This window comes from Spinacia oleracea, chromosome 4 (genome assembly GCF_020520425.1).
Source record: "Spinacia oleracea cultivar Varoflay chromosome 4, BTI_SOV_V1, whole genome shotgun sequence".
In the NCBI taxonomy this organism is placed as follows: domain Eukaryota; kingdom Viridiplantae; phylum Streptophyta; class Magnoliopsida; order Caryophyllales; family Amaranthaceae; genus Spinacia; species Spinacia oleracea.
Window position 1 is genome coordinate 83,863,754 of NC_079490.1, and position 27,230 is coordinate 83,890,983.

Genomic DNA, 27,230 nt, shown 5'->3' on the forward strand with positions numbered 1-27,230 from the left:
ACAGTCATGTGAGACAAGCGATTTACACAACTATATAAAACGCCTATCATAAAACACTGTTGCGAGGGAAATAGAATATAAAACGCCTTTCATAGATCACTGTTACGTGGAAAATAAAATATAAAACATATTCCTCTATAACCCGCTTACTGCTTTTACCGCAATAAAAAAAATTAAACAAATATAATTTTAGAAGCATATAAAACGGTGTTGTTGGAAAACTGATTACTCGTATTTTACAAAGAAAATATTATTAAAAAAACCTCTTTGTTTAATTTCTTCCCTTTACCGATCCTCAAAATTAAAATTGCTTTTGAGTGTCTCTAATATGAATATTTGATGATTTTCTAAATTTGGGTATCATATATCATTCAAACTGTCTTTCTTTATAAAGGGTATGCAAAAAAAAGTTCCAGATTTAGTTAGTACGGAGTATTTTTGTTCATGAAAAATTAACCAAATTTTCTTATTATGTTAATTAATTTTTCATTGGCAGATTTAATCAAAGGAGGTGAGAAGATTAGTCAGGACACAAGGAACTATATCTGTTCCCGTCTATATTTGTTCTTGTTAGAGAGGTAAAATAAAAAAATTCTCATAATTTGGTTATTTCTAGATCTGGAATTTTTCCCGATTGTATTTTATAAGTTGACTTGAATTTATTCAAATATTTATTTAACTCGTTTAGGTCTACATTTTCTTTTGGTACATAGATTTATAAATTTTGTATGAAGTATTTGATTTTTGTACTTTCAGAAATGATGATGATTTAATCCGGCAATGTTTTATAATTGCTTGAACCTAAATTTTCTCCTTTCTTATGCAGATTAATCAAAGCAAGAACTCAGAAGGGAGAAGAGTATTTTTTTGAAAGGGAACAATTGTAACCCAGTACTTTGAAGATCTTTGTACAATTTATTATTTTCTTCTATATTCTCTTTTGTCATTAAAGAATACCCCCTCCGTATTTATTTAAGAGATACACTTGGTCGGGCACGTGTATTAAGAAAAAGAATTGAATGAAATAAAGTAATAAAACAAGTGGGGTTGAGTAATATTTTAATAAGTAAAACAAGTGTGTAACATGTCATTTTAGGGGATTGAGGGTGGTGATGGGTGTAGATAGATTATTTAATTAGATGGTGGGGTTGATAAGTTACTAAAAATGACAAGTGTATCTCTTAAATAAATACGGCCGGAAAAGGCAAGTGTATCTCTTAAATAAATACAGAGAGAGTATTATTTATTTGCAATTTTCAATTATATGAAAATTCAATTATATGAAAATTCAATTACGAAGTAGATACTTTAATATGTTTATTTTTTCCGTATAATTTATATTCCACTTTTACAGATTGAGTATGTAGATATGTAATTATTTTATGGAAATAGTGGGAACCATATATGGAGTTAATATCCCAAAAAGGGTGGTGTGTTTCTGCTAAATATTACTCCCTCCGAATCTAAATATTATTCCTGTTTTTTTTTTAGTGTCCCAAAATAATCTTCCCATTTCTTTTATTTCCTTTTAATTTCTTCCTTGTAACTTTAACTTTGTAATTCTATTGGTTTATCAATAAAAAATCTTGTAGTGTCATTGGTTGGTTTAAGTTTGGATGGATTAATAAGTTGGCATTTTTATTCCTTAAATTCTATTGGTTCAACTATTTTGTTTTCTTGTGAAAATGGAACCAAAAGGCAACAATTCCCCACAAAACTACATTAATAATAGTTAATCTTATAATATTTATTTGTCCTTAATAACCGCGTAAAATGACAAACGGGAATAACATTTAGGTTCGGAGGGAGAATAAATTTTAATATCCCAAAAAAATTAGGGAATAGAGAACGGTTGCCTATAATAGGCGCTCTCTATGCTAATTGAAATGGGGTAGCATATAAAGCGCCTATCTACAACAACAGTTACATACTCCCTCTGTATTTATTTAAGGGATACACTTGTCTTTTCCGACCGTATTTATTAACTTATCAACCCCACCATCTAATTAAATAATCTATCTACACCCATCCCCAACCCCATCCCCTAAAATAACATGGTCCCCACTTGTTTTACTTATTAAAATATCTACTCAACCCAACTTGTTTTATTACTTTATTTCATTCAATTCTTTTTCTTAATACCCGTGCCCGACCAAGTGTATCTCTTAAATAAATACGGAGGGAGTATTTCAATGTTTATTTAACGGTCATGTGATGAGCGCCCTATATTCCTTCTCCGTTTATTAATTTTAGGTTGGGTATATAGAGCGCCTTTCTCAAACCACCGTCATATATGATCAGACATATAAAGCGCCTCTTCCAACTGCTTTAAACTTTATAAAGCATTGAGCAGGAGAGCGCCTCTAAGGCGCTTTATAAAGTCTATTTTAACAGCTCTATATTCCTATTTTTGTAGTAGTGTATATTTTTCAAAAACGGGATGCATTTTCAAAAAAAATTGAATTTGTCCGTTAGTGTTTGTCTTATCCCTATTTTGTTGTTTAGTGGGTGATATGTATTTGTGAAATACATATCAGATATTGATTTATTTTTCCTCCAAATTCGTAACCATTAACACCATTTACGATCTAGGACTTAAGTGTATAGGACTCTGTCAAGGCAATGATAGTCATTGAGAAGGGTAATTTTTGTCATTTAGCGGTAACTAGGCCAGGAACTGGGCCAAGCCCAAACCTGTAGTGGCATTTGATAAATAATACTTCCTCCGTTCCGGAAATATTGTACCATGTTGATTTCACGCTTTTCAATACATGACTTTGACTCGTTATCTCTTGAATTATGTATAAGTAAAAATTATAAAAAATTGATATTTAGAAAGTATATATGGATATGAATCTAATAAGAATCTACACAATTACATATTTTTTACGTATATGTTACAAAAGATAGTCAAACGCACGACGTGAATAATGTAAAAGTCAAAATGGTGCAATATTTCCGAAACGGAGGAAGTATATTGAATCCATCACTATGAATCTATGATTAGCTTTGTGATCGACAATATAGCTAGAACTCTACCATTTCTGGAGTTTTTCTTGTGACATTATTGAATCCCCATTTTCTTTGGGTTTATCTTGTAGTGTCTGCCATCACTATAAACTAGCTAATGACTACGGTTAAGTAATACACGCCCAACGTAACGCGACAAGGCCGCAAGCTAGCAAGATGCTGCGCCCATACGATAACCATGAACAAACAAAAAAAATAGTACCGCTAGAACTAGGGATGACAATTCAGTCCGAACCTGATACAAACATGACCCGATTCGGGGAAAAATATTCTATCTGAATCGGCAAAAGTGAAAATCCTATCCAAACGTAGTAGTAGGTGGAGTTTGTGTAAAATCCGACAATTCTGACCCGAATCCGAATATTATTACCACGTCATCAACAAACATATTAAAAATACGTTACAACATGTTAAATTATGTTTTTGTGATTTTAAGTGCTAAAATAATTCGATTCCGACTCAGTCAGATCGGATGTAAGACAAAATATTCAGACAAAAATCCAAGAAATATAACCCGAGCCCGAATCCGACTTAAACAATTCGAGGTCGGATAGAGGTATGCCAGACATGGAGTTTGCAAAGTCTGAATAAAGGTAAATCGGATACGGAGTTTGCAAAATTCAACCAGATCCGACTCATTGTCATCCCTAGCTAGCTTGTGCTTTAGGACTTTAGGAGTATAATCCCATATGCATATCGGGCATGCGGATCAACCGGCAAGCGGTATCATCGCACCAACAAGGATAGGGATGAAAATGGGTGGGATTTGGGTCGGGTGGAGCATCACCCGCATCCATCACCCGCTTCCATCCGCTCCACCCGGTCCATCCGTCACCCGCTTTACTCATCACCCGCGGGTGAACCGGGTGGATCGGGTGATATTCGGGTGAAAATTATTAACTATTAAAAATTCACCATCTAATAATATGCATAATAATTAACGAAAAGAAAAAGGTTACATACCTTCACTTATTTCTAAAACATATAATTAGTTCTTATCACGCATAACTTATAACCAAAAAAGAAAATTAAATAAACACTAACATTAATACATAATGGATTTATACACATTTTATGTTTAAATATTAATATAAATAATATATTTAAAATAAATGGGTGATGGATCGGGTGATAAACGGGTGATGGATCGGGTGATGGATAAAAAAACATCACCCGCATCCGACCCGCATCCATCACCCGCTTCACCTATCACCCGCTTTTCCTCCATTTAATTCGGGTTTTTACCCATTTAATTATAACGGGTGACCGGGTTAATGGATCATCCACTGGATATTTCCATCCCTAAACAAGGATATCCAAAAGCCTTTTCATACCAAAGATTTTATACGACAACTACATACTACTCCGTACTATTACTAACTTAGGAGTCGTGTAACGTCCGTCTATCTATATTATTAAAGTAGAGTGATAAAAGACATTTAAAGTCTTAATTTTCAAACCACAACTACTCTACATTATCCCCTTAATGCCATTAAATTAAGCTGAACCAAATAGAAAACTACCATAGCATGAAATTAAAAAAATCAACATGAGGAAAAAAATTCTAATAAAACAGGAATGTATTAAAAACTTTAGTAAAATTAAATAATAATATGAATAAAGAAGGAAACTAAAATTTAAGATCTATTTACTAATTTTATGGAAATCTTGTTCATTAGCACGGGCATAGACTAGTTACTAAAATAATTTATTATTTCAATAGTAACTAAATAAAAGAATTGTTATAATAGGAAAACGTGAAAGTAAAGAGGATATATGGAAAAGTATAAATTCAAAGTAAATATATATTTCAATTAACTAAATTTGCATATTACTATACAAAGTTAAAAATTATAGTTGTGTATTTGTAGATAGATCGATCTAACAAATTAAGTTAAGCAAACCGATGACCGTTAAACACTAATTTATGTCATTAAAGAGTGACCCAATAACTATTTCCGAAAATAGATAATCCGAAAAGACCCTAGTATAAATGATTTAGTCAAATAGTTTGAATTGAATGCAGTTTTGATAAATGGACTTCTTATGTTAGTCTATTTAGTACTTAACATGTATCATTATTTTAATCAACACCCGTACTCACCGTGTATTATTATTATTAACAGTAGGATTTAAATTTATAGATCGATATCAAAAGATGAAAACCAATATAGAAAAATTGCAATATTCTTATAAATATTTGATTGTAATATGAATATTTAATACTTCGGGATCAACTTTATTTTTACATGTCTTTTTACATATATTGTGTGTTATGGGCGATGGTGATACACTATCCAAAAGTTCCTGAATACCCCACTTTCTATAATCTGTCGTTGCTTGTTATATTTTTATTTTTATTTTGGGTGTAGAAAGAGCAACTACGGGCAAGACGACAAATGAAGTAGATGGGATTCGATCCCAAATCTTTAGTACCATCACCTTAACACTTTACCAATTAAACTAGTTAACATGCACAAACTTGTTACGTAAAAATAGAAAAACCCTTTCAGAACAAGTGGGTCAAACAACTTACGCATAGAAAAGGGATGAAGGGTTCATGTGAGGTTACTAAAGAGGTGGCCAACGGCAAAATCACACGCGGAATGTGGACTCTTCATCAATTTTAAGGGCATAGGAATATAGAATAGCCTCAATCCGCATATGACTTGCTTCAATTCTTGTCCCTATAACAACTCGCCCTTCGTAACTCTACACTCTAGAGCATTTTCAATCGTTATAGTTAGGGGGTTTGCATACTCATTTAACCATTTGAGTTATTTTTGATAAAATAGCTTGGTTAGGTCTAACCTAATTTGTTTGGAAAAAATCTGCTCAATTGGAATACAAATATTAATTGAAATATATTTTAAATTAAATGATCAATGGAAAAGTGAATCTAATTTAATATCAAGATAGTTTGGTACATTAGCTTGCATTTGAACATAAACTAGCTAAAAAATAAATTAGCTTAAAATCTTAGTTGGCATGACAAACTAAGTTAACAAATTAGCTTATTTCTTAATTTTAAATCTAAGAAATATACGGAGTATTGTTTTTAATCAAGTGATCAGGGTCTTTGGGGGATCTGTTTTCTTTATTTTCCTCCCTACTCTTAACTGTATCTATTTATTGTGTTTGCCCTAGCATATACGGAATACTTGTTGTACTAACATGCGAGTGAGAGGACAATAGAAACTATTTGCGTGATATATTTTGTTTTATTTTACTTTAAACAAGATACTCCATTCGTCACAATCAGGGTGCCTAATTCCCTTATCGGAACACACAACGTCATGTTTTTATTTTTTTGTTTTGTTTTGGTGATGATAAATGACACAATCGCTATATCTGGTGTAAGTGCCCGTGTTGATGTACGAGATTTCTATAAATTTAAAAAGCTAATAAAAGAGTGTGTTATTAGATTATATAAAAATAATTACCGAATATAATAAGAATGACAATTCATAAATAGAGAGTGGTTAATGTTGTCCCACTTTTTGTACTAACGACATAACCGTTTTGGCGTTTGATCATGTCGTATCGCCAGGTACTGTCGTGTCTACAGATTATGACACATCGGATGAACAGGTCAGATGTGAGACTAGGCGACGGACGACGATACATAGGCGACAAGCGACAAGGATCGAGGGACCAAAGATTAGGTTTAGATCGGGGCCAAGGCCCAAGATCCAACGCCGTCAAGAAGTTTGAACTAGTCAATGGAGCGACCACAGATCACGTAGATCGTTGGGGAAAGGCGAGAGACGTGGAGACGTTGGCAACTAACAAATCCCTACTTCTTAGGGATTCTCTCAACCAACCCAGCCGTTGGGTTCAAGATATAAACACGAAGTCACGGTCATCAAAGGGCACGTGAACTCAAGCATTCAAGCAATCTTAAAGCACTATTCAATTTCTAGCTATTATTAAGCAATCATTGTATACTCATTTCCATTCTCGCAAAGTACTCTTTTTACTTAGGTTTTTTTAGGTGATCTAGTGGATTGGTAGCCTCATACCTACCCACGGTTTTTCTCCCTATTCCTGGGTTTTCCGTGTCAACATCTCCTTGTGTCTTCTCTCTCTTTACTGATTTCCATATTTATTTACTTCGTTAGTGTCGACCCAAGCCAAGCGTCACCCCTAGACGAAATTTGGCATAAACAGTTTGACGCCGTCTATGGGGAATTAACTTGGTTTCCGTAAAAAAGTTCCCTCAAAAAACACCCCTCTCAAAATGTCTTCCGGAGATATGACACTCGAGGAGATCCGAGCGGCCTATGTCAAGGCCCAAGCAGAGTTGGCTCACCAGAAAGAAGAGATCAAGCGACTCTCGGCTGCAAGCCAAGACCTCCAGAAGGAGCTGGAGTCTGCCAAAAGCACTAAATATCGATCGCGTTACAAAATCACTGGAAGCACCCCGAAGATGTTGTCCTTTGACATTCACGACGAAGAAGACCCATACATGTCCGAAGAAGATGAGCAACAGAACCCGGACGGTCCCCCACCAGACCCTGTGAACCGCCCCCTGAGACTCCTGGAGAAGAAGAACACATTGATGCTGAGGTTGATGTCCAAGCTGCCAGGAGCACCGAGCACCAACACCGGTAGAAACTGAGCTGACCAACGGGTACGCCGCATCACCCTTCAGCGAGGAGATTGCCAAAGTGACTGTTCCACAACATTTGAAGATTCCCATTTGGACGACCCTGTATGATGGAACATCTGACCCGTACCGGCACGTCAACTTCTACAAGCAGCGGATGTGGCAGATCGGTATTCCATGGGACCTGGTTGAACCTGTTATGTGCAAATCCTTTGGAGGCAACCTCTACGGAGCAGCACTGGAGTGGCTCAAGAACATCATCCCCGGAACCATATCCTGCCTAGCCGACCTAATCAATGCCTTCTATCAGCAGTTTTCCAGTAACCGCCAGCTAGAGACACAGACGAGTGACCTTTAGCGGTTGGTCCAAGCTCCCACCGAGTCGGAGCTATCGAATCCTTAAAAAGAGGCCTCGTCCCCAACTCAGAGTTGTACCGGAAAATCACCAAATATCTCTGTGCAACATTCGAGGAGGTGCGATCCAGAGCCTGTGTCCAGATGCGCCTTGAAGACGACGAGGCAACCCGGACGGCAGCACCGCGACCAGCAGGGGGCAGCAGCTATAGGCCATCGTACACCCCGACGAACAACAGTTAGTGACACCAACCATACAATCGCCAAAACCAGGTACAAAATGTCAATCAATATAATGATACTAACGATGTTTACAGGAATGAATGGGCCGACCACCCCGACATCTCCGAGTACGATTCAACATCGACATCGGAGGCGTCGTCAACGCCCTTTCGGAATGTAGGTGGATCCGTCAGATGGCCCAGAAAGAGCGACATACCAGGTTCCATGAAGGACATGAGCAAATGGTGTGAATTCCACCGTGACAACGTGTTAGGTTATGATACATATGACAAAACATAAATCATGCGGAAAACCCATAAAGCTAGGAAACATATTATTCACACATAATCATTTAGCATAGTTTAGATGCATACACTTTGTAGCGTGCCTTCCCTAGCTGCGCCCGAACCGAACAAGAACAAGTCTTTAGGACTCCAAGTGTCGTCCCTCCGTAGATAGTCCACAGCACGCCCGGATCCGCCTTAAGCTTGACCAACTAGAATCGCCCTTAAGGTTGTTAGGTTATGATTCATATGACATTTACATAGATCATGCGGAAACAACCATTAACCCAGGAAACATATTATTTACACATAATCATATAGCATAATTAGATGCATACTCTTTGTTGCGTGCCCTCCCTAGCTGCGCCCGAACCGAACAAGAACAAGTCTTTTAGGACTCCAAGTGTCGTCCCTCCGTAGATAGTCCACAGCACGTCCGGATCCGCCTTAAGATTGACCAACTAGAATCGCCCTTAAGGTACTAGAAAATTCGGCACTTTTATGAGCAAGATGTGTTTTAATTTTCTCTCAAAAAAACTCATTTTTGAATACTTTGAAACTTGTGTATAAATTATGACCCCTAGGCCTTTATTTATAGAGTTATGGAAAAGGAATCGTAATCCTAGTAGGATGCGAATTAATTGGAATTAGAATCCTACATGAATTCTATTTAATTAATTTATCCAATTAGGAATAGACATTTAATCATACACTGACTCTTGCAGATTCAGGAATCATGCATGAGCACAAACTCACACACACACGGCAGCCACAAGGACTGCCCATGCGTGCGAGCTGCAGCCCACGCAGCAAGGCCCACGCATCCGTGGCCTTGGCGCGCGCTGGGCTTGCGTGCGTGCTTGCTGGGCGATGGCCTGGCTTCGTGCTGGGCCTTCGTCCGGCAGGCCTCGTCCGATGCTAATTCGTACGATACGCTTCCGATTAAATATCCAGTTCCGGAATCTATTTCCGATACGAACAATATTTAATATTTCCGATTCCGGAATTATTTTCCGATTCCGGCAATATTTCCGATTCTGACAATATTTCCGTTTCCGGCAATATTTCCGATTCTGGTAATATTTCCATTTCCAATAATATTTTCCGATACGTACCATGTTTCCGTTTCCGGCAACATCTACGACTTGGATAATATTCATATTTCCGATACGATCCATATTTCCGTTTCCGGCAATATCATCGTTTCCGGAGTATTCATTTCTTGCCTGTGACGATCTCAGCTCCCACTGAAACCAAGATCCGTCGGTTCCGAATATTCATAGATGGAGTATTTAATGCCATTAAATACTTGATCCGTTTACGTACTATTTGTGTGACCCTACGGGTTCAGTCAAGAGTAAGCTGTGGATTAATATCATTAATTCCACTTGAACTGAAGCGGCCTCTAGCTAGGCATTCAGCTCACTTGATCTCACTGAATTATTAACTTGTTAATTAATACTGAACCGCATTTATTAGACTTAACATAGAATGCATACTTGGACCAAGGGCATTATTTCCTTCAGTCTCCCACTTGTCCTTAGGGACAAGTGTGCATTTCCTAATTCCTTTGTCGCTCGATGCTTGCTCTTGAACATAAGGTAAGAGTTGTCATCCTTATTATGTCCAGAGGTGTTCCTCGGTTTCAGAGTTCAACTGATCAAATAAACAGATAATCATAGCCTATGATTCATCCGAGCACGGCCATGCATTTCACAGTTTCTAGCTCTCCGAGTGGCCTTGTACAACTTTTAAGCATCTCATCCCGATTTATGGGAGGACAATCCCAATCTTGCGATCTTGAGATTAGACTTCGTTTGATAGGTGATTACCTGAGCGTTGCCTTTATAGCCTCCTTTTACGGTGCGACGGTTGGTCAACGTCAAAGCAACCAGTTCTCAAACAAGTAATCTCAAATCACTCAGGTATTGAGGATTTAGTGTCTAATAATTTAATGAAATTTACTTATGACAGACTTTCATCTCTTACAGTAAAGTTTCATAGGTCTTGTCCGATACTAGTCTTCCCAAAGTAAGTATCTATGCAAATGATTATGACATTGCCATGTCCACATAGTTCAAGAAACAGAACTACTAGTCATCTTGCACTCTAATCGTCTAACGTTTTCTATGCGTCCAATTTTATAGAAAACTCCGATTAGGGACCATTTTCAACCTTTGACATTCAAGTTCACTTGATAGACATTTCTTAGTCACAGGACTGGTCCTGACAGTCTATCTTGAATATATCGTCAAATTGAAGGGACTCATCATTTAATACTAAACCAAGATTAAATGGAATATGAAAATACATTTCATATATGATAAATGTTCAACCCCATGTTTTATAACCATGGGCCTCAAACCCATCTTCTAAAACAATTCATGGAATTCAAAGCTATGCTTGATTTCCAGTGCTACAACGTGAGTGTTGCTTCTCACTTGTTGCATAGGTTTAGTTATCATGCTTTGCCAATCTTAATATCCTTTTCATCGAATGTTCTTCGAGATATGATGATAAGATCTTTTCGATTTTGTTTATTATGTGATCTAGTCTTTCTTACTTCGATGGTGGTTTTACTCACTTTGCAATGAAGAACCATCAAGTTAGCAGACGTTTTTTTTGCTTCAAGAGTGGTTCTACGCATTTTTCAATGAAGAATCATCAAGCCAGCAGATAGGTGATCTACCCAAGTTCAGTGAAGAACTTTAAACAACCCTGTTTTATTGCTTCTTAGGCAATAATTACTTTTACTTCAACTTTATAGGTTGCTAGTGATGCTTTGTTTGGATTTACCTATCCAAGCAGTTCATAGATATGTGGAAGACTTTCCAGCTGTATCTTAGAACATAGAAATTAATATTTTAATTTCCCACGCAACAACTCATGGTCTCCAACCCATGTTGCCATTTCAAAACACGATGCTCTATAGCTCGTCCTTGTCAATGGTTAACTCCAAAGGGGTCTTGCTTGATCCTTTGCCAGTGTTTCTGCGTGTAGCATCAATATTTAGCATATCTTTATTTCCTTGAATCAAGAACTATTCCTATGTACCTTTTCAAGTACCATAAGTATTCTTGATCTCAATCTAGTTGATCTTTACTTAGATCAATAGAGATTGGTATATGTTCGTCATGCCTAAAGTCATACGATACGTTTTTGGCGATCCTCATATTATATCATACATGATAAATTCTTTTGCAGAATAATTCCCAATTGAATTCTATTCATGTAACTTTAGCTCATTCAATTTTAGTAGATACTGAATCCAGCTAAATTCTTTGACATATAATATAGGTTAAGAATCTTATTTAGATCCTTTGATGTTTAACTTAGTAAATGCTTATACATAGTTCAAACATCCTTTACTTAGATTTATTCACATGGGTCGAATATCTCCAATGGAGACTTTCGTGTTTGATTTAGTAAATGCCATTTACTTAATCCAAAACAATATCATAAGATCTTTGTGAATAGATCTTAATACCCAGTATGTACTAAGTTTCGCCTTGGTCCGTCATTGATGAATAATTTCAAATCTAAGTCATTAGCATTTGAATGTTATTTCACAATAGAGAGATATGTGTGTGATACACATAGGACCAATTAAGTTTTATGTACTCCCACTAAACTTCTTATATATCTATAAGAATCATGTATATTTTATGAAACTAAAATACATATTAGCTTCACTAAAATACAATTCCAATTCCCAATTGCTTGCTTAAATCTGTACTTAGATTTTATAAACTAGCTTTTCTTTTCAAGCATTTATTTGGATCCACAAATCCTATGACATACCATGTACATAGTTTTCTTCCAACATTTGATTGAGGAATATGTTTTGTCATCCAATTGCCATATGTACCAATATGCAATCATTGCTTGATTTATAGACTTGAGCATTACGATTATGCATGAGGTTTCAACACAATCCATGTCATGAATTTGCTTGTAACCTTTAGCAACTAATCTAGCTTTGTGTGTGAACACAATTCCATGTTTGATGGTTTTTATCCTTAAAACAAACTTGCAACCAATAGGTGTGAAACTATTCTTGCAAATCAACAAAAACCATTTAAAACATTTGAGTCTATATATGGCCTCTAACCATTTTAGGGAATCTGGGTTTCGTCACAAACTCATTAATCTATATGATAATAGTTTGACTGCAAGTTGTAGGTTTCTTCACTATTTAATAGAAGAATCTCATAGTTTCATTGACCTGATCTCTATGTTTCTTCACTATCTAATAGAAGAATCTCATAGTTTCAGTGACTTGAATTCTATGCCTACTTGGGTATAGAACATCAAACAATAGAATATCAATAGCCACTTGAAAGTCCTTTGAATATTCTGTTCTCCTTGAAGCACTTGTAAAGTCTTCTAAGAGATGTCTATTCTTTAAAGCCACTTCTAAAGTCCTTAAAGAATAAGTTCGGATTTTCTGAAGCACTTCGAAAAGCCTCCGAAATGTCCGTTTATGTTTGTTGTTCGCCTCGAAAACTTTCGAGGTCTATTTTCTCCCACTTGTCATTTTGGAAACGAATCTCCAAAAGGACATTATTTCGAGCAAACAAACATTATGTTCTCAAAAATTCGTGGTAGAAACAATACCCTTGTGTCTCATTTGAATAAATCACAATGAAACATATATCTAGACTTGGGCCTTAGTTTGTTGAATAACCAACATTAAGCTCCCACTGAGTTTAGCAACTCTTTAGATATATATAATTGAAAAGATATCCTGAGATTACTTTTCAATAGCTTTGACGAATTTGGTTTAGTTTGGTGGTAGTTGAGCATTTTGTTTTAGAAATTATAGGAAAAGTCTTTATGATTCATCATTTGATCGAATCAAGTACTAATTGACTCCGATCATTCCAACGTAGATATGCCATATCTTATGGAGCTAGATTGTGAAATTACAACACACAATCATTGATGATCATATTTGGTCTCAAGTAATCATCAACATGATCTAACCTAGATCTTTATGATTTCTTGCCAAGTGGATTTTATACTTCTGAATCTTTGAACTAGCCAAACAGATTCAACTTATATCACATTTGAGTAAATAAACCTATATTCACTCAAATCCATGTGAAATAATAAAGTCATAAAACCTTTCTTTAGCTTTGAACTCTATCGTCTAGGCGTTCTAACAATAGTTCATATTCTTTGTTACTTTCAACAAGTAAGACTAGCTTGTCTTAAGTTGATCTAGAAATCAACCAACTTTCAAAAGTCCATCAAAATAGAGCTTATGAATGTTAACTTGTTGATATGGTCTAAGCAACAATGCCAAAGATTTAATGGAACTCAAATCAAGGGTTTGATTTGAACCTAGTAAAGTTCTTTAAAGAGTTGTTTGTTTTAATCAAGCATATTGACTCAACCAGTAATTGACCATTTCATTCAAATAAACAAACAAACAAGCATTGTTTTTGTTCTTCTGAATGTGAGTCTTTCTGTGTTTGAAGCAGAAATTTAGGTATGCTGATTATGGAACAAAATAGCCATTAAGTTCCAGCCTTTGAAAGGTCTTAAAACAAACTAGATGACCCTACAACTAATGTAGCATTGCCATGCTTCATTTCCCACTTGTAGGTCATCAGTGTATCCTAGCTTCCATTATTTGAGTTATTACCGAAGTAAGAACCTCAAGCGGTATATGATACCAAGGAAGTTTGATTGCTAGGTCACTTCTCTTTAAACATAAATTTATAGGTAGAAACGGAATCGTAAATTCCTTTCATTTGTTCCTCGTTTTCCTATTTCTTGTACCCTTTCTTATAGTCTTAAGAATTGAATTCTTTAGTGTTGACTTTTATACTTTGTTAGACATGCCCAATGTCACCAACAAGGTTCTTTACCATTTTAATTTATGTTGAATATTCTGTTTCAACTAGATGATCTTACCAGAAGCTTCTAAAGTTCTCTAAGCATCGATCTATTCGAATGTCTAGGAACTAGACTCATTCGAGAATTAAATGGACAAAGATATTAGGTTGTTAACCATTGGTAAAGCTGAGCGTATTAAACTCAATGCTTTATGATCTCAAAACTACAGTGTATTTTGAATTCACAAGCACCAATTGGTTTGCCATTCGATTTTGATACTCGAAAACAACCATAAAAGTCGATATAAGAAACGTACATTTTAAATTGCTCACTTTCTCTCATTTCCGTGAATCGTTCTTGGATTCACTACCAATCGAGGAAATTTACTGTTACCTTTCTAAAAGGATTTATTGCAGTGCAAGATATTTAATTATAAACAATAATTAAAACATACATTGAAGCATGCAAAGTCTAAACATTTATCATGAATAATAACTTGAAATTAAAGCAACCATGCAATTCAAACAAGTTATTAGCATTTTATTCGAATTATGTGTTCCGGCAGGTGTGAATAAAATGATTCCAAGATCCTAAAATCATTGAAGAACTAAGCACAGTTTGTCGACTTAATCCTAGAACATCTTAGGTAAGCAAAAGCCTTTTGCTAATAGTCTAGAAACTATTCTTGGTTGATAGGTACGTCTAAGAACTTATTAGGTAAACCTATCGAATTTGCCACGACATAAAAGGACTCCTTACTTATATCGTTGAGTTTCACCAAAACTAACATGTACTCACAATTATTTGTGTACCTTGCCCCTTTAGGACCAATAAGTAACACCTCGCTGAGCGAAAACTATTACTAGATTGATGTAAAGGATATCCAAGCAAGTGTATATTTTGGCATGGCACCTTTTAACTCAATTTTTAAGTTTGGAACTTAAGGCTCTTACTATGTTGGTTAGATTTTAAGTGAACTAAAATCCTTAATCATGCAACATAATCAAGCTTTTGATCTCATGCATTTTAAGACATATTTAAAGCAATAAATAACTTAAAACATGCATAAGATATTTGTGATCTAGTATGGCCCGACTTCATCTTGAAGCTTTGACTTCAAAGTCCGTCTTGAAAATCTCCGTGGGAGGCACCATTTTCTTCAAATAGGATAAGCTATAACTAATTACAACTATTTGATGGTTCGCAGACCATATTTGAATTGAAAAATAACTTTGGTACTTTAGACCAATTACATTCAAATTAATGGTACGCAGACCATATTTTCTATCCTATTTGGGCCATACTAGTCACTTCATAACCTGCAAAACAGTACATATACAATATATACCATTCACCCATTCATTATCATGAATGGCCCACATAGCTGGTTAGTAAAACACATTATGCATCACGTAAACATTTGCAGCAATTAATCAAGGGCACCAATAATCTACCAATTATTCAGTCCTTATTAATTCTAATCGAGTTGTTTTAACCTTAAGGATTTGTAGACCTAATCAAGAGTTTATGACTAAAAAGCGCTCCCACTCAAACCAATAAATTCATATGCTTTACTAATTTTAAACATAAAATTGTATTTCTAGTCTAACCGGAAACATACAAATTTAATTAAAATTTAAAGCTCATATAAATTTATAATTGAATCCAAAAATTTAATTTAATTTCAGTCGCATTTAAATTAATTCATGATTTTAATTTTAGTAAAATAATTAGAATAAATTCCATTTATTATAATTATAATATTCAAAATTAAAATCCAAAAAATTAATTCAAATTATTAATTTTAAAATTAATTAAAATTACGTGAACTGAAATTTTCAAATTAAACATTCAAAACGATCTAATCGTAACGCAAACACCCTACGCGTTGCACGCCCATGGGCCGTACGCACACAGCCATTGCTGGCCATGTGCGCGCAGCCCATGCGCTCGTAGCATAGCTGCTGCTGTCCCAACGCAAGCCTCCGCATAGCGCCCATCGCACGCGAGCTATCGCTCGCAGCGCGCGCGCGCGACATCGCTCGCTGGCGCGCGAGATCGCTCGCTGGGCGCGCAAGCTCGCTCGCTGCGCGCGCGAGCCATCGCTCGCTGGGGCGCGAGATCGCTCGCTGGCGCGCGAGATCGCTCGCTGCGCGCGCGCGAGCCATCGCTCGCTGGGCGGGCGACATCGCTCGCTGGGCGGGCGACATCGCTCGCTGGGCGGGCGACATCGCGCGCTGTGCGCGCGAGTGATGCTGTGCGCAGCGCTCGTGGCCTGCGAGCTTGCGCTCGCTGCGCGCGAGGCTGCGCGCACTTGTGCGAGGCAGCGCGCGTTGTGGCGCAGCTCGCTTGCTGCCCACACGCGACTGCCTTGGCTCGCCCTTCGCCCATGCCCATTCGTTCATTGCTCGTGGCACACGACACAAGGCAGGGCTGCTGCCTTGTGCTCGTGCACTACGCCCTTGCTCATTGCATTCGTGCCGCACGGGCGACGAGCTCCCTTGCTCGTCGTCGCATGCCCGCATTATACAACACCCCTTAAGGGTAACACGAAGCGTCCATTGCTTCGTGCGTGCAAGTTAATTGAACGAATCGCATAAAATTTTAAAATTTATATTTAAAATTAATGACAAATTAATAAATATTATTAATTTCATAATTTTAGGGCGAAAAATCGAAAATTTATTATCCAATTGATTTCCGATTGATATGGATTCAAGTCTAGGTCATAAAAATTTAAAATTTATCGTAAATTTACAACTTTTATGGTGGTTTTTAATCATAGGTTTCTAATTAAATTACAATTAATTATGAAAATCAAATTAATTCTAAATTATTCTAATTTTCAACAAATTAATCATAATTACAAATTAGATTGCATAATTAACAAGACTAGGCATTCAAACTTGTTAAACATATGCAGTAGGTCAATCAAAAATTCAAGATTTATCAACAGGAATCGCAAATATTTAATTTAACATCTTAAATTTACGAAATTTTGCATCCGAAAAACTAAAACCTTCGAAAAGTCATAGTTAGGCTTCGAATTTGAGAATTCTGGGTTCGGCAGAAAAATACTATTTTTGTCAAAATTTTAGAATGCCTTTTACATGCGGAATTGACACAAAAATCACTCAATTCGGATGAGTAATGAAGAAACTGCCGAAAAACTGCGTACATATAATTAAATAAACGCAATTTGCAATTAATTAACAATTACGAAAATTAATCACCCCTTTTAATTCTTGCAAATTTGTAATATTTAACCATGTTCATGCAATTTAGATTATGAAAATAATAAGGGGCTCGTGATACCACTGTTAGGTTATGATTCATATGACATTTACATAGATCATGCGGAAACAACCATTAACCCAGGAAACATATTATTTACACATAATCATATAGCATAATTAGATGCATACTCTTTGTTGCGTGCCCTCCCTAGCTGCGCCCGAACCGAACAAGAACAAGTCTTTTAGGACTCCAAGTGTCGTCCCTCCGTAGATAGTCCACAGCACGTCCGGATCCGCCTTAAGATTGACCAACTAGAATCGCCCTTAAGGTACTAGAAAATTCGGCACTTTTATGAGCAAGATGTGTTTTAATTTTCTCTCAAAAAAACTCATTTTTGAATACTTTGAAACTTGTGTATAAATTATGACCCCTAGGCCTTTATTTATAGAGTTATGGAAAAGGAATCGTAATCCTAGTAGGATGCGAATTAATTGGAATTAGAATCCTACATGAATTCTATTTAATTAATTTATCCAATTAGGAATAGACATTTAATCATACACTGACTCTTGCAGATTCAGGAATCATGCATGAGCACAAACTCACACACACACGGCAGCCACAAGGACTGCCCATGCGTGCGAGCTGCAGCCCACGCAGCAAGGCCCACGCATCCGTGGCCTTGGCGCGCGCTGGGCTTGCGTGCGTGCTTGCTGGGCGATGGCCTGGCTTCGTGCTGGGCCTTCGTCCGGCAGGCCTCGTCCGATGCTAATTCGTACGATACGCTTCCGATTAAATATCCAGTTCCGGAATCTATTTCCGATACGAACAATATTTAATATTTCCGATTCCGGAATTATTTTCCGATTCCGGCAATATTTCCGATTCTGACAATATTTCCGTTTCCGGCAATATTTCCGATTCTGGTAATATTTCCATTTCCAATAATATTTTCCGATACGTACCATGTTTCCGTTTCCGGCAACATCTACGACTTGGATAATATTCATATTTCCGATACGATCCATATTTCCGTTTCCGGCAATATCATCGTTTCCGGAGTATTCATTTCTTGCCTGTGACGATCTCAGCTCCCACTGAAACCAAGATCCGTCGGTTCCGAATATTCATAGATGGAGTATTTAATGCCATTAAATACTTGATCCGTTTACGTACTATTTGTGTGACCCTACGGGTTCAGTCAAGAGTAAGCTGTGGATTAATATCATTAATTCCACTTGAACTGAAGCGGCCTCTAGCTAGGCATTCAGCTCACTTGATCTCACTGAATTATTAACTTGTTAATTAATACTGAACCGCATTTATTAGACTTAACATAGAATGCATACTTGGACCAAGGGCATTATTTCCTTCAAAGGTTACTTAGGAATTTTGGCTATTTGGGTGCAAGTGTTTGGTTGATTTTGCTTAAAAACCTTACCTTTGAAGACTTCAATTGTATCTATAAATTATGACCCTAGGCACCTATTTATAGAGATATGGAAAAGGAATTATAATCCTACTAGGATGTGGATTTATTAATTAGAATCCTATTTGAACTCTAAATAATAAATTTAATCTATTAGGATTAGGATTTAATCAATACACGAATTCCGATAGGATTAGGATTCGTTACGAACACGAGCGTCGTATGGCCACGAGCATCGCACCACCCGCGCAGGCCTTGCGGCCCACACGAGCAGTCGCTGCTCGCAGCCCACGAGCACGCCCAGCGCGCGCGCGCCAAAGGCCTTGCTGGGCCTGGCCTTGCGCTGGGCCTGGCGAGGCTGTGGCAGCTCCGTGTTTGGGCGCTCGGCTTGCTGGGCGCGAGCCTGGCTTCGTGCTGGGCCTTCGTCTAGCAAGCCTCGTCCGATGCTAATTCGTACGATGCGCTTCCGATTAAATTCCCGGTTCCGGAATTCATTTCCGATACGAACAATATTTAATATTTCCGATTTCGAAATTAATTTCCGCTTCGAACAAATATTTAATATTTCCGTTTCCGGAATTATTTTCCGATTCCGATAATATTTCCGATTTCGACAATATTTCCGTTTCCGACAATATTTTCGATTCCGGCAATATTTTCATTTCCGATAATATTTTCCGATACGTACCATGTTTCCGTTTCTGGCAACATCTACGACTTGGATAATATTTATCTTTCCGATACGATCCATATTTTCGTTTCCGGTAATATCATCGTTTCCAGAGTATTCATTTCTTGCTTGTGATGATCTCAGCTCCCACTGAAACCAAGATCTGTCGATTCCGAATATCCATAGATGGAGTATTTAATGCCATTAAATACTTGATCCGTTTACGTACTATTTGTGTGACCCTACGGGTTCAGTCAAGAGTAAGCTGTGGATTAATATCATTAATTCCACTTGAACTGAAGCGACCTCTAGCTAGGCATTCAGCTCACTTGATCTCACTGAATTATTAACTTGTCAATTAATACTGAACCGCATTTATTAGACTTAATATTAAATGCATACTTGGACCAAGGGCATTATTTCCTTCAGTCTCCCACTTGTTCTTAGGGACAAGTGTGCATTACCTAATTCCTTTGTCGCTCGATGCTTGCTCTTGAACATAAGGTAAGAGTTGTCATCCTTATTATGTCCAGAGGTGTTTCTCGGTTTTAGAGTTCAACTGATCAAATAAAATAGATAATCATAGCCTATGATTCATCTGAGCACGGCCATGCATTTCACAGTTTCTAGCTCTCCGAGTGGCCTTGTACAACTTTTAAGCATCTCATCCCGATTTATGGGAGGACAATCCCTTTCTTGCGATCTTGAGATTCGACTTCGTTTGGTAGGTGATTACCTGAGCGTTGCCTTTATAGCCTCCTTTTACGGTGCGACGGTTGGTCAACGTCAAAGTAACCAGTTCTCAAACAAGTAATCTCAAATCATTCAGGTATTGAGGATTTAGTGTCTAATAATTTTAATGAAATTTACTTATGAAAGATTTTCATCTCTTACAGTAAAGTTTCATAGGCCTGTCCGATACTAGTCTTCCCAAAGTAAGTATCTATGCAAATGATTATGACATTGCCATGTCCACATAATTCAAGAAACAGAACTACTAGTCATCTTGCATTCTAGTCGTCTAACGTTTTCTATGCGTCAAATTTTATAGAAAACTCCGACCAGGGACCATTTTCAACTTTTGACATTCAAGTTCACTTGATAGACATTTCTTAGTCACAAGACTGGTCCTGACAGTCTATCTTGAATATTTCGTCAAATTGAAGGGACTCATCATTTAATACTAAACCAAGATTAAATGGAATATGAAAATACATTTCATATATGATAAATGTTCAACCCCAATGTTTTACAACCTTGGGCCTCTAACCCATCTTTAAAATAGTTCATGGAATTCAAAGCTATGCTTGATTTCCAGTGCTACAATGTAAGTGTTGTTTCTCACTTGTTGCATAGGTTTAGTTATCATGTTTTGCCAATCTTAATATCCTTTTCATCGAATGTCTTTTCGAGATAGGATGATAAGATCTATTGAGTGTGTTTAGTTTGTGATCTATTCTTTCTAGCTACAAGAGTGGTTCTACGCATTTTGCAATGAAGAACCATCAAGTCAGCAGACATGTGATCTACCCAAGTTCAATGAAGAACTCTTTAACATAAACAACTCTGTTCTATTGCTTCTTAGGCAATAAGTACATTTACTTCAACTGTTTAGGTTGCTAGTGATGCTTTGTTTGGATTTACTTATCCAAGCAGTTTACAGATATGTGGAAGACTTTCCAGCTGTATTTGGAACATAGAAAGTAATATTTTAATTTCCCACGCAACAACTCATGGTCTCCAATCCATGTTGCCATTTCAAAACACGATGCTCTTTAGCTCGTCCTTGTCAATGGTTAACTCCAAAGGGTCTTGCTTGATCCTTTGCCAGTGTTTATGCGTGTAGCATCAATATTTAGCATATCTTTATTTCCTTGAATCAAGAACTATTCCTATGTACCTTTTAAAGTACCATAAGTATTCTCGATCTCAATCTAGTTGATCTTCACTTAGATCAATAGAGACTGGTATATGTTCGTCATGCCTAAAGCCATACGATACGTTTTTGGCGATCCTCATATTATATTATACATGATAAATTCTTTTGCAGAATAATTCCCAATTGAATTCTATTCATGTAACTTTAGCTCATTCAATTTCAGTAGATACTGAATCCAGCTAAATTCTTTGACATATAATATAGGTTAAGAATCTCACTTAGATCCTTTGATGTTTAACTTAGTAAATGCTTATACATAGTTCAAACATTCATTACTTAGATTTATTCACATGGGTCGAATATCTCCAATGGAGTCTTCCGTGTTTGATTTAGTAAATGTCATTACTTAATCTAAAACAATATTATAAGATCTTAAATAGATCTTAATACCCAGTATGTACTAAGTTTCGCCATGGTCCATCATTGATGAATAATTTCAAATCTAAGTCATTAGTATTTGAATGTTATTTCACAATAGAGAGATATGTGTGTGATACAAATAGGACCAATTAAGTTTTACGTACTCCCACTAAACTTCTTATATATCTATAAGAATTATGTACATTTTATGAAACTAAAATAATTATTAGCTTCACTAAGATACATTTCCAATTCCCAATTGCTTGCTTAAATCTGTACTTAGATTTCATAAGCTAGCTTTCCTTTTCAAGCATTTATTTGGATCCACAAATACCATGACATACCATGTACATAGTTATTCCAACATTTGATTGAGGAATAAGTTTTGTCATCCAATTGCCATATGTACCAATATGCAATCATTGCTTGATTTATAGACTTGAGCATTACGATTGTGCATGAGGTTTCAACACAATCCATGCCGTGAATTTGCTTGTAACCTTTAGCAACTAATCTAGCTTTGTGTGTGAACACAATTCCATGTTTGATGGTTTTTATCCTTAAAACAAACTTGCAACCAATAGGTGTGAAACTATTCTTGCAAATCAACAAAATTTCAATTTTGTCATCAAAACATTGAGTATGTTTTATGGCCTCTAACCATTTAAAACATTTGAGTCTATATATGGCCTCTAACCATTTTAGGGAATCTAGGTTTCGTCATAGCTTTCTTACAAGTCACAAACTTATTAATCTACATGATAATAGTTTGACTCCAAGATGTAGGTTTCTTTACTATCTAATAGAAGAATCACATAGCTTCAGTGACCTGAACTCCATGATTCTTCACTATCTAATAGAAGAATCTCATAGTTTCAATGAATTGAACTCTATGCCTACTTGGGTATAGAACATCGATCAAACAATAGAATATTAACAGCCACTTGAAAGTCCTTTGAATATTCTGTTCTCCTTTAAGCACTTGTAAAGTCTTCTAAGAGATGTCTATTCTTTAACGCTACTTCTAAAGTCCTTAAAGAATAAGTTCGGATTTTCGGAAGCACTTCGAAAAGCCTCCGGAATGTCCGTTTATGTTTGTTGTTCGCCTCGAAGACTTTCGAGGTGTATTTTCTCCCACTTGTCATTTTGGAAACGAATCTCCAAAAGGACATTATTTCGAGCAAACAAACATTATGTTCTCAAAAATTCATGGTAGAAACAATACCCTTGTGTCTCATTTGAATAAATCACAATGAAACATATATCTAGACATGGGCCTTAGTTTGTTGAATAACAAACACTAAGCTCCCACTGAGTTTAGGAACTCTTTAGATATATGAGTTATTGAAAAGATATTCTGAAATTACTTTTCAATAGCTTTGACGAATTTGGTTTAGTTTGGTGGTAGTTGAGCATTTTATTTTAGAAATATAAGAAAAGTCTTTATGATCCATCATTGATCGAATCAAGTACTAATCGACTTCGATCATTCCAACTTAGATATGCCATATCTTATGGAGCTAGATTGTGAATTTTACTACACACAATCATTGATGATCATTCTTGACTTAAGTAATCATCAACATGATCTAACCTAGATCTTTATGATTTCTTGTCAAGTGGGATTTATACTTCTGAATCTTTGAACTAGTCAAATAGATTCAAACTTATATCACATTGAGTAAATAAACCTATATTCACTCAAATCTGTGTGAAATAATAAAGTCATAAAACCTTTCTTTAGCTTTGAACTCTATTGTCTAGGCGTTCTAACAATAGTTCATATCTTTTGTTACTTACAACAAGTAAGACTAGCTTGTCTTGAATTGATCTAGAAATCAACCAACTTTCAAAAGTCCATCAAAATAGAGCTTTAGAAGGTTAACTTGTTGATATGGTCTAAGAAACAATGCCAAAGATTAGTGGAACTCAAATCAAGGGGTTGATTTGAACCTAGTAAAATTCTTATTGTTAAAGAGTTGTTTGTTTTAATCAAGCATATTGACTCAACCCGTAATTGACCATTTCATTCAAATAAACAAACAAACATTGTTTTTGTTTTTCTTGAATGTGAGTCTTTCTGTGTTTGAAAACAGAAATTTAGGTATGCTGATTATGGAACAAAATAGCCATTAAGTTCCAGCCTTTGAAAGGGCTTAAAACAAACTAGATGACCCTACAACTAATGTAGCATTGCCATGCTTCATTTCCCACTTGTAGGCCATTAGTGTAGCCTAGCTTCCATTGTTTGAGTTATTACCGAAGTAAGAACCTCAAGCGGTATATGATACCATGGAAGTTTGATTTCTAGGACACTTCTCTTTAAACATAAACTTATATGTAGAAACGGAATCGTGAATTCCTTTCATTTGTTCCTTGTTTTCTTATTTCTTGTACCCTTTCTTATAGTCTTAAGAATTGAATTCTTTAGTGTTGACTTTTATACTTTGTTAGACATGTCCTATGTCACTCCAACAAGGTTCTTACCATTTACTTTATGTTGAATATTTTGTTTCAACTAGATGATCTTACCAGAAGCTTCTAAAGTTCTCTAAGCATCGATCTATTCGAATGTCTAGGGACTAGACTCATTCGAGAATTAAATGGACAAAGATATTAGGTTGTTAACCATTGGTAAGGCTGAGCGTTTAAACTCAATGCTTTATGATCTCAAAACTACATTGTATTTTGAATTCACAAGCACCAATCGGTTTTCCATTCGACTTTGATACTCGAAAACAACCATAAAAGTCGCTAAAAGAAACGTACATTTTAAATTGCTCACATCTCTCGTTTCCGTGAATCGTTCTTGGATTCACTACCAATCGAGGAAATTTACTGTTACCTTTCTAAAAGGATTTATTGCAGTGCAAGATATTTAATTATAAACAATAATTAAAACATACATTGAAGCATGCAAAGTATAAACATTTATCATGAGTAATAACTTGAAGATTAAAGCAATCATGCAATTTAAACAAGTTATTAGCATTTTATTCGATTTTATTGTTCCGGCAGGTGTGAATAAAATGATTCCAAGACCCTAAAATCCTTGAAGAATTAAGCACATTATGTATTTTGACTCAATTCTAAAATATTTTAGGCAAGCAAAAGCCTTTTGCTAATAGTCTAGAAACTACTCTTGGTTGATAGGTACGTCTAAGAACTTATTAGGTAAACCTATCGATTTTGCCACGACATAAAAGGACTCCTTACTTATATCGTTGAGTTTCACCAAAACTAACATGTACTCACAATTATTTGTGTACCTTACCCCTCTAGGACCAATAAGTAACACCTCGCTGAGCGAAAACTATTACTAGATTGATGTAAAGGATATCCAAGTAAGTGTTTATTTTGGCATGACACCTTTTAACTCAATTTTTAAGTTTGGAACTTAAGGCTCTTACTATGTTGGTCAGATTTTAAGTGAACTAAAATCTTTAATCATGCAACATAATCAAGCCACAATCTCATGCATAATTAAGACATATTTAAAGCAATAAATAACTTAAAGCATGCATAAGATAAATGTGATCTAGTATGGCCCGACTTCATCTTGAAGCTTCAACTTCAAAGTCCGTCATGAAAATGGATTGAAAACTCCGTCTTGAATTTCACCGTGGGAGGCGCCATTTTCTTCAAATAGGATAAGCTATAATTAAACTAATTACAACTATTTCATGGTACGCAGACCATATTTAAATTGAAAAACAAATTTGGTGCATTAGACCAATTACATTCAAATTAATGGTACGCAGACCATATTTTCTATCCTATTTGGGCCATACTAGTCACTCCATAACCTGCAAAACAGTACATATACAATATATACCATTCATCCATTAATTATCATGAATGGCCCACATAATTGGTTAGTTAAAACACATTGTATGCATCACATAAATATTTGCAGCAATTAATTAAGGGCACCAATAATCTACCAATTATATATTCAATCCTTATTAATTCTAATCAAGTTGTTTAACCTTAAAGGATTTGTAGACCTAATCAAGAGTTTATGACTAAAATGCTCCCACTTAAACCAATAAATTCATATGCTAAATGTATTTCTAGTCTAACCGGAAACATACAAATTTAATTAAAATTTAAAGCTCATATAAAATTTATAATTGAATCCATTAATTTAATTTATTTCAGTTGAATTAAACGAATTTAAATTAATTCAAGGTTTTATTTTAGTAAAATAATTAGTATAAATAAAATTTATAATAATTATAATATTCAAAATTAAAATCCGAGAAAACAATTTAAATTATTAATTTTAAAATTAATTAAAATTATTTTCGAACTGAAAAACAAAATTAAATTCAAAGCGCATCAATCGGGTCAAGACGAGGCCATGGGCTCGCGCCCATGCCCCGTCGAGTCCACGAGGCAGCATCGCCCCTCACGAGTGATCGCACAGCAAGGCACGAGCATCAGCCACGCGCAAACGCATCAAGCCAAGCCACGCTTGCGCGCAGCATCGCTCGCTGGCTTCGTAGCGCAGCAGCTGCTTGGCGAGGCTGGGCGAGGCAGCGCTCGTTGCTGCGAGGCACCCCTCGCTGCCCGCGCGCGCGCCTTCCATTACTCGCTCGCCTTGCTTCTTCGCCCATCCGCCCCTGCATCATCGCAGCACTCGACGCAAGGCAGGGCCACTGCCTTGTGCTCGCGTGCCACTCGCCTTGCTCGCTGCATTCGTACCGCATGGGCGACGAGCTCCCTTGCTCGTCGTCGCATGCCCGCACTATACAACACCCCTTAAGGGTAACACGTAGCGTCCATTGCTTTGTGCGTGCAAGTTTTATGAGCGAATTGCATAAAATTAAAACTTTTATTTCCAAAATTAATGACAAATTAATAAATCATATTAATTTCATAATTTTAGGGCAAAAAATCGAAAATTTATTAATCAATTAATTTCCGATTAACATGATTCAAATCTAGGTCATAAAAATTTAAAATTTAACACAAATTAAGAATTATTTATGGTGGTTTTTAATCATTGGTACCTAATTAAATTACTAATTAATTATGAAAATCAAATCAATTCTAAATTATTCGAATTTCAACAAATTAATCATAATTACAAATTAGGTTGTATAATTAACAAGGCTAGGCATTCAAACTTGTTAAACATATACAGTAGGTCAATCAAAGATTCAAGATTTATCAACAAGAATCGCAAATATTCAATTTAACATCTTAAATTTACAAACTTTTGCGTTCGAAAAACTAAAACCCCGAAA

General features: G+C 36.1%; 1 long non-coding RNA gene across 1 annotated transcript; it reads left to right on the top strand.

Annotated features, from left to right (window-relative positions):
* Positions 1 to 221: 221 nt before the first annotated feature.
* On the top strand, positions 222 to 1,597 carry LOC130472537 (uncharacterized). Its single transcript, XR_008933069.1, has 3 exons — positions 222 to 395; positions 497 to 578; positions 827 to 1,597. It is a non-coding gene; the product is annotated as an uncharacterized lncRNA (long non-coding RNA).
* The last annotated feature ends 25,633 nt before the right edge of the window (positions 1,598 to 27,230 follow it).